Source organism: Triticum aestivum, chromosome 1D, assembly GCF_018294505.1.
Source record: "Triticum aestivum cultivar Chinese Spring chromosome 1D, IWGSC CS RefSeq v2.1, whole genome shotgun sequence".
Taxonomy (NCBI): Eukaryota; Viridiplantae; Streptophyta; class Magnoliopsida; order Poales; family Poaceae; genus Triticum; species Triticum aestivum.
Genome location: NC_057796.1, coordinates 369,375,137 through 369,382,406, shown reverse-complemented (window position 1 = coordinate 369,382,406; position 7,270 = coordinate 369,375,137). Strand labels below are relative to the sequence as shown.

The following is a 7,270-nucleotide window of genomic DNA, read 5'->3' as shown; positions in this document are numbered from 1 at the left end:
TCGGGTGCGCCGTTGTAGCAGGCGGGTTGGGAGAGGGCAGCAAACGCAGCCGGCAGAAGCACAGGTGCTCATGGGTCACAGCACCGGGACTGGACGGTTCCAGCATCCTCGGACGCAGCCGGGTCGCATGGCTTCGGGAGCTGCTCGCGTTCGCCACGGGAAAAGCTCGTTGCGCGGGCACCCAGCGGCCGGAGAGGAGCAGACGCCGACAACCTTGCTGCCAGGGACAAGATGCGCGCGAGCAACAGCAACACGCCACGAGAGAGAGAGAGAGAGAGAGAGAAGGGAATGGTGCTTGCGGGAGGTGGAAGATGCCCCCGTGGGGAGAAAACGCGTGAGAAGATAAGGCAACCAAGGGACACGGGCGATGGTGTGGGCCTGATTGAGCATGTGGCTGCGTGAGAGGTAGATGCGCGTGCAACGACCGGCGCAATCGCTAGCCGGTCGACCGGCAGCAAACGTTTACCTTTTCAGAATTGTTGCCATCTTTTAGATCCTGGAGAAGCAAATTTAGGCATGAGGTCACCCTACACTTGCATAGGGTGAAAGCCAAGTACTCACAACAGTTTGCAATATGGATTGACTCTCTGTTATAGCTAGCTGACTCTCTAACCTTTGCAAATCTTTTGTATATGACTTTACTAATCAATAAATTTGCTGTGGGGTTTTCACCCTGCAGTCTTCGTTGTCAACTGCAGTGAAGAAGCCATGTTATAACTAATAGACTGAACTGGCCGTCAACACGGGGAGCGCGAACAGAGCCATCGGTTAAGTGTCAAGTGTCTTAGAATGCGCGTGATGCTGAGCACAATCTTCGCCCGCCATGGCCAAGATAGTTAACATCCTTTCCCATCTGAAACCCCCAAAAGACCACAAACAAAGCTAAGATGTTTTCAGTCAAATGGCATCATATGCACAAGGTTGCAGTGCCAAGACCATATCGGCTTACCGTGAAGATGCTAGTAGAGGGTCCCATTTGGCTGGTACTCAAAGACAAGCATTCCTCAGAACAGATCAGACTCCTTGCAATATCTCACCATCTTCACAATGTTTTCGTGATCCATCTGGCTATTTCTATCACCTGAAAGACCCAAAATACCAGGAGATGTGATCAAAGAGCCGTGTAAAATGTCCTGTAAAATCTTAGTGTCTGTTTAAGCTAAAGAGTAATTTGCCTCCTAGAAGTAAAGCTCAACATAGTTCGTCCAGTAGTGCAAACAAAAGCTACTTGCGACAGCACAAATCAAACATTAGCAAACATGAGGGCAGCTTTCAGGAACATTAGGGAACCTCAGAGAATATATGACCCATTGCGCCACAGGCGCAAGTGGCGAAATTATACCGGAATTGAAGTCATAAGTTCTATCTTGTATATGAAGAGGAGTTACAGCATTTTGTCCTTCAAGAGAGCTATTCCTTTTGCCCGGCTGAAACAAATATAACATACGATTTGTAAATAACCCATTCCTTGTTAGAATATAAATTTGAGAATAGGTATCATCCTACCATTGGCACAACAGTCAATGCTTCACCCTTAGAAAGAACAACCCTAGTAGGACCTTGGGAGGCCGAATATGACCCCAGGAGTTATGTTGTGCTGGGGCAGAAAGGCCTTTCCATCCAAGTCTTGTTGTGCTGCCAAGAAAAGAGACAATATGATTATGTAAAAAGGATATTATATGAATGTATTGGCATAGCATAAAGGTTATTATAGGAACAGGTAAGCTCGGAGTTGCTCCACTGTCCATCAATATAAAAGCAAAAAAATATTGATACGACCCAAACTTCAGAAATCAGGTAATAAGGCAGTTTTTTCGAATTAGAAAAGAAAACATTTAGGTCCTATAAAAGTTCTTTAATGGCGTGCAAGAATGGCTGCATAATCGTTTTATCATCAATTGTATGTTTGACGTTGTCGTTACCAGATGAACTCTTTCCGAGATAATGTTTGAAGGTGTTGTCCAAACTGGCAATGTGTCAATTAAATCTATGCACCAGACCTACGACAAGAGAAGTTCTTCTGAGTGCTTGAACTATATAATATAAAAGGTAAAGCATTAACAATACTCTAGGGGAAACAGAAATTAGAAGCTCAAACAAATATCAATGAGCAGCAATTTCCCCTAGAAATGCAAAATATAACTATATTGTGTCTTTGTACATTGTCTTATCGCTGCTCTTTCTAGGCAATTGTCTTATCATCAATTGGTAGAATGATATCATAAGTAATAATACTGAAACTTGGCAAGATAAACAAATGGTTTTATTCTTACACAACATACAAAGTTCTGTACCTTAATCCTTACTACTCTAGTATTGAATGCGACACTTGAAACCACTATTTTAATGAATCTGAATATTATCTAGAAATATAAGATGGTTATTTGTCCCTTTTAGCAAACAATTTCTTTGAATGGAGAAAAAAATCAATGCTGACCCAGAAATAAAACAATGATATATTACACAAGTTTATGCAAAGTATGCCATCCTCTTTCTACACAAACACGAAGCAGGTGTTGTTCAATCTCTAAAATGCAACCAACTTGCATCAATATCTACATACACAATTCTTGATCCATTCACATATTTTACTGACATCCTGCACCATAATTCAAGCTCACTTTCCTTATAGCCTCTGGTAGGTGCCTATAAAGTAGTAAAGCCAATGAATAAAAAAAGGAAGAATAAAATAACCGATATAATATAGTTCATTAAAGTAGAGATTACACAACGCTCTCCAAACTGCCCATTAATCGGGATGTAGAAAAACATTGAATGAATAACTTATCTAGTCTGGCCATTGTCGCCTTAGTTCTGATCATGTACCGCAGCTGGCAAAATAATCAAGAATGGCTTCAAAATTACATTTGATTTCAAGGTTTAGCCTGCAACAATTGCAATAGGGTCAGGGTAATAACAAATACTTCAAAGCCGCGGAACATCATGAATGTTGATTCTTTCTTATTTAAAAAATTGATCAATAGGTTGTGCATCCAAAATCATAATACAAGAAACTTATTTGAAGAAGTAGTGAAAGTAGACTAAAATCAGAATAAAGTACTCCAAGGTGTGGACACCAAAACACACAATATCACATCAGGATATATGAACACCATTAGAAATTATTATAGACGATACTTCTGAGATTAGTTGTAAACTCTTAATCAATGATGTATCAGATAAGACAACTTTATGCACACCGATTGAAAAATTAAGAGAAAATAGATTAAATGCACTTAAACAAAATAGAACGCCTTATAAGTGAGCAATACAACCATGCTTTTTAACTATTAAGGCTGATTCAACCATGGTGTTGCAATGGACATTCTGCCCTTCACAGCAACGTTTAAAAACAGTTTCAGTTTCAGAGCAGACACTGAAAAAGCAATGCTTTAAATGGGATGGAACTATTTCATACCACAAGGCTTTCATACCCCAAGGCTTATTATGTTAGCAGATCAGTAGGTTTGGCCCTCTCTAGAGGACCAAACCAGGGCATAGCAAAAAACACTAATCTGAATAATCAAATGCCCATCAAGAAAACAATGGACCACTCTAATTTATAGTACTTGCAAAAAATTGCATATCACTAATTCAAGATAAAGATGACTGATATGAACCCAGATGATCTTTGAAATATGTAGCCACCAACCGCAATGTCCAACATCGTTGAATAGGTACTTATCACAATTATGCAAAGATAATAGGAACAAAATATGGAACCACTATTTGTAAAACAGAAATCTAACACCACAACAATTAATATTATGAGATTGCAAAATTAGGTTAACACTTGATTACCACATCGAATAGATATCTAGAAACATGTACAAGCTCTTGTCTGACCGTATGGGCTTTACACAGTTCAAAACTGCACAGGAAAAACAGAAGAAAAGAGTGATGATGTAGAATTTGAAATTGTCTCACCTTTGGAGCACTACAACTGCATTTTAACTGAGAACATGGTAACAAGGGGAAACTGTGAAATCTCTTGTAACGACGACATGAAAGGGGCTGTAGTGAAGGGAAATCGCTTGTAACGACGGCACAAGGATGCAGTCAAAAACAGGAGAACAACCTGTGAAGACGCAAAAATGATCAGACGGACGAAGGATCCTTCAAAATAAATAGGGGACTAATGTAATCAACTTCAAAACAACAATCATATCATATTACAGAGATCACAAAATGGCTAGTCAGGCCTGAGCAGGAAGCTCTTTTACCTTCCCCTATAAAATAAGGTTGCTATTATGCCTAAAATAAAACTGCATATGAACCTGGACATTTGTGGTGCTATTATCAAGGCATGTGTAGCCCCTGGAACATGATAAACTTGCAAAAAAACAACAAATATTTTGTAAACAGACACATCACACATCTAATTAATTAAAGTCTGCTCCAATACAAATTATGCTAGGCTCTAAGGGGGCAAGCTGCGCTAGGCGACCAAGTTCCAAAGCACCAGGAGCAAAAATTGAAGAGAAAAGTAGAGTTGCGGATCAGGGTATGGTTTGGGCAAGTTGCAGTCCAGTAAACTAAGGCAAGGAGTTGTCGCCACCAGGGTACCCTGCAGTAAACTAAGGACACCAGGAACTCAATGACCCGGTCACTGCTTGACCAGCCCACAACAGCATAACCCTACACATGTAAGGCAAAGTAATGTGGCCAGAAGTGGTAGTAAGGAACCAAGAAACAAGTAGTAGCAGACACAAGAATAAGCAAGATGACCATTGCAACACCACCAACAAATATCCTGGGTCGCCATAACCGAAGAAAGAAAAAAAAAGCAAGATATATAGATATACATGCTCTAATTGGCCATAATCAGTCAAGCCATGGCCTACAACATCAAGGGATGCAGATATCATTATTTGAGAAAAAAGTAGGTCGCATTAAATATAAGACCTATTTCTGCGGCGAAAAACATTTAGGCATATATCCGGAACCGACACGAAACATCTGCTTCTTAACTAACATGGAATAAGAGCAGAATAACTAACCCATCAGTACGGCGTAAACTTTTCCAGATATATGTTTTGTTGCGTGTTTTACTATTCTGCACATCCAACACAAACATAATTCTTGATAAATTCTAGCAGATAGATTATTAATTCCATGCTCAAAGTCAATCTTTTTCATTTTGGGAAAAAAAATATCTATAGTAGATGAACTTGGTCTATTCGTCACTTAAGCAAATATAGGACTCGACAACAAACCAAGCAATATTATCTAGGAAGGAGCTGCACTAAATGGAGAATAAAAACACCGTGAGTATGGAAATTGGGGGTACCTTGCAAATCAAAGTAGATTTTATAGTTGTTAGTCCGTAAACCATTAATCAGATTACATATCAAACATAAACCAAGTCAAGGTAAATGCTGACAGAAATTTATTCTATAATAACTCTACTATCCTTGTACAACTATATGTATGTTTCTGTGTCTATACTGACACAAATTTATTCTATAATAACTCTACTATCCAAGAAAGCTAAAGCACTGGAATCAAATATGAACTAAGCAGTGTACATTTATTCAAGCTAACGGTAACAGCTTACATTTTCCTGTATTGTGACTCTGTTCTTTCAACCAATCCTTTGCAAATGTCACCAAACTTAACGCAGCTACAATTTCAACTCCATTTGATAGTATCCTTGTATGCAGAACCAATAATATTGCTGAAATCCAATGTTCCATTGCAGGCACACCTGGGAATATAATCAAATTGCCATATGATACTGCATAATTCTCATAGATACATATACAAAAAGCACGAAGAAAAGTATACCTGTTTGAAAAGTTTTTTGCATTTGTCATGTAACCCAAGGCTTCACCGTCCCTACTTTTTCCTCTCTACAGTGGAAAACAGACCCGTCATGACCAAATTTGAATAGAACACTTTGCCAAGCTATTGTCTTACTGATATGATGTGTGCAGGAAACCAAATTTCTGAACCTATTTGCAAACAAAACTGCTATCGTTCATTGAGTACAATTGCAGACTAATGTCATCCTGCAGCCACGTTGGAGTATTGTCAAACACCTTGTAGGCAAAATATAAAATAGCATCTGAACAAACAGAAATGAGTATCTGTGGGGATTAAATAAAAAAAATCAGGACCTCGCGTGGGGAGGTTGAAGGCGACGAGGACGCTCTCCCAGCCCGGCCGCTTCTCCGTTCCCGGCCGCCGCCGCCCTGCCTGGCCCGGCCGCCACCGCCATGACTGGAGCGGGAGAAGAGAAGAGGAGGAAGCGTCGCAGAGGAGGCGAGGGAGAGGAGCAGCGGCGGCGGCAAGAAACACGTCTGCCATCCGCGGACAAGATGGCGCCGCCGCTCGTGTCCGCCTTCTCCATCTACGGACAATATGCCGCCGCCGCTCGGTCCGCCTTCTTGAGCGAGAGAGGAGGCAAGCAGAGAGAGGAGGAGGTGGTGGAGGCGGCGCCGCGCCGGGGCTATGAGGGAGGCGCGGGAGGATAGCGTGGAGGGAGGATAATGGAGGCGCGGGGACGAGAGAGGATTGGCTAGGGTTTTCACCGCTCCTCGCGGCACTGTACTTTCTTAGACCCATATGTCATGGACCTATTCAACCAAGTAGGAAGTGGGAAAAAAATTACCATATCTGACGGCTGTGGTGAAAAATAAGAGGAAAGATTTTACTGTTTACTGAATCAAACGAACGGGATTGATTTCGGGACGCACCGATGCCCATATATGCCGGGTATGGCCTTGTGGTTTATAGAAGAAAAGTAGGAAGTGGGAAAAAAATTACCATATCTGACCGCTGTGGTGAAAAGTGAGAGGAAATTTTTTACTGTTTACTGAATCGAACGAACGAGGTTGGTTTCGGGACGCACCGATGCACATATGCCGGGTATGGCCTTGTGGTTTATAGAAGAAATTCAATTCGTGTATACCACTTTGTGGTCCTTCTAGGGTCAAGGCTCAAGAGGGTGTGACTTGTAAGAGGGCCTCCCCCGACCTTCCTCTTTCATGGTCGGCAACAAGCCAACTCCGAGCACCGTTGTTCGCGCTGCCCGCACCGCCGCCCGCTGCACCATCGTCCCGACCTACAAAGGTGGGACGGGACCTCGCCGACCAACGCCGGCAGCATCGTCGGTAGCATGCTGACTCCGGCAAGTAGCACCGCCGGTAGCAATGCTGACTCCGGCAGGTAGCACGGCCGAACGCGGACGGTAGCACCGATGGCCGCTGATGGAAGCACTGTTTGCGCTTCCTTGGTAGAATGTAGACTAATTTGGAACAAATTATCT

General features: G+C 42.0%; 1 long non-coding RNA gene across 7 annotated transcripts; it reads right to left on the bottom strand.

Annotated features, from left to right (window-relative positions):
• Positions 1 to 566: 566 nt before the first annotated feature.
• Positions 567 to 6,547, bottom strand: LOC123182151 (uncharacterized). Of its 7 annotated transcripts, none has more exons than XR_006492041.1 (11): positions 6,120 to 6,547; positions 5,920 to 6,011; positions 5,788 to 5,852; positions 5,558 to 5,707; positions 5,001 to 5,056; positions 3,928 to 4,078; positions 1,923 to 2,885; positions 1,507 to 1,635; positions 1,343 to 1,427; positions 950 to 1,081; positions 567 to 853 (listed from the first exon to the last, which is right to left on the bottom strand). It is a non-coding gene; the product is annotated as an uncharacterized lncRNA (long non-coding RNA). The 7 variants fall into 7 exon arrangements; XR_006492042.1 differs by having other exon boundaries at positions 5,955 to 6,011; positions 6,120 to 6,546; XR_006492037.1 differs by lacking the exon at positions 5,001 to 5,056 and having other exon boundaries at positions 1,923 to 2,000; positions 2,564 to 2,885; positions 6,120 to 6,543.
• Positions 6,548 to 7,270: the final 723 nt, after the last annotated feature.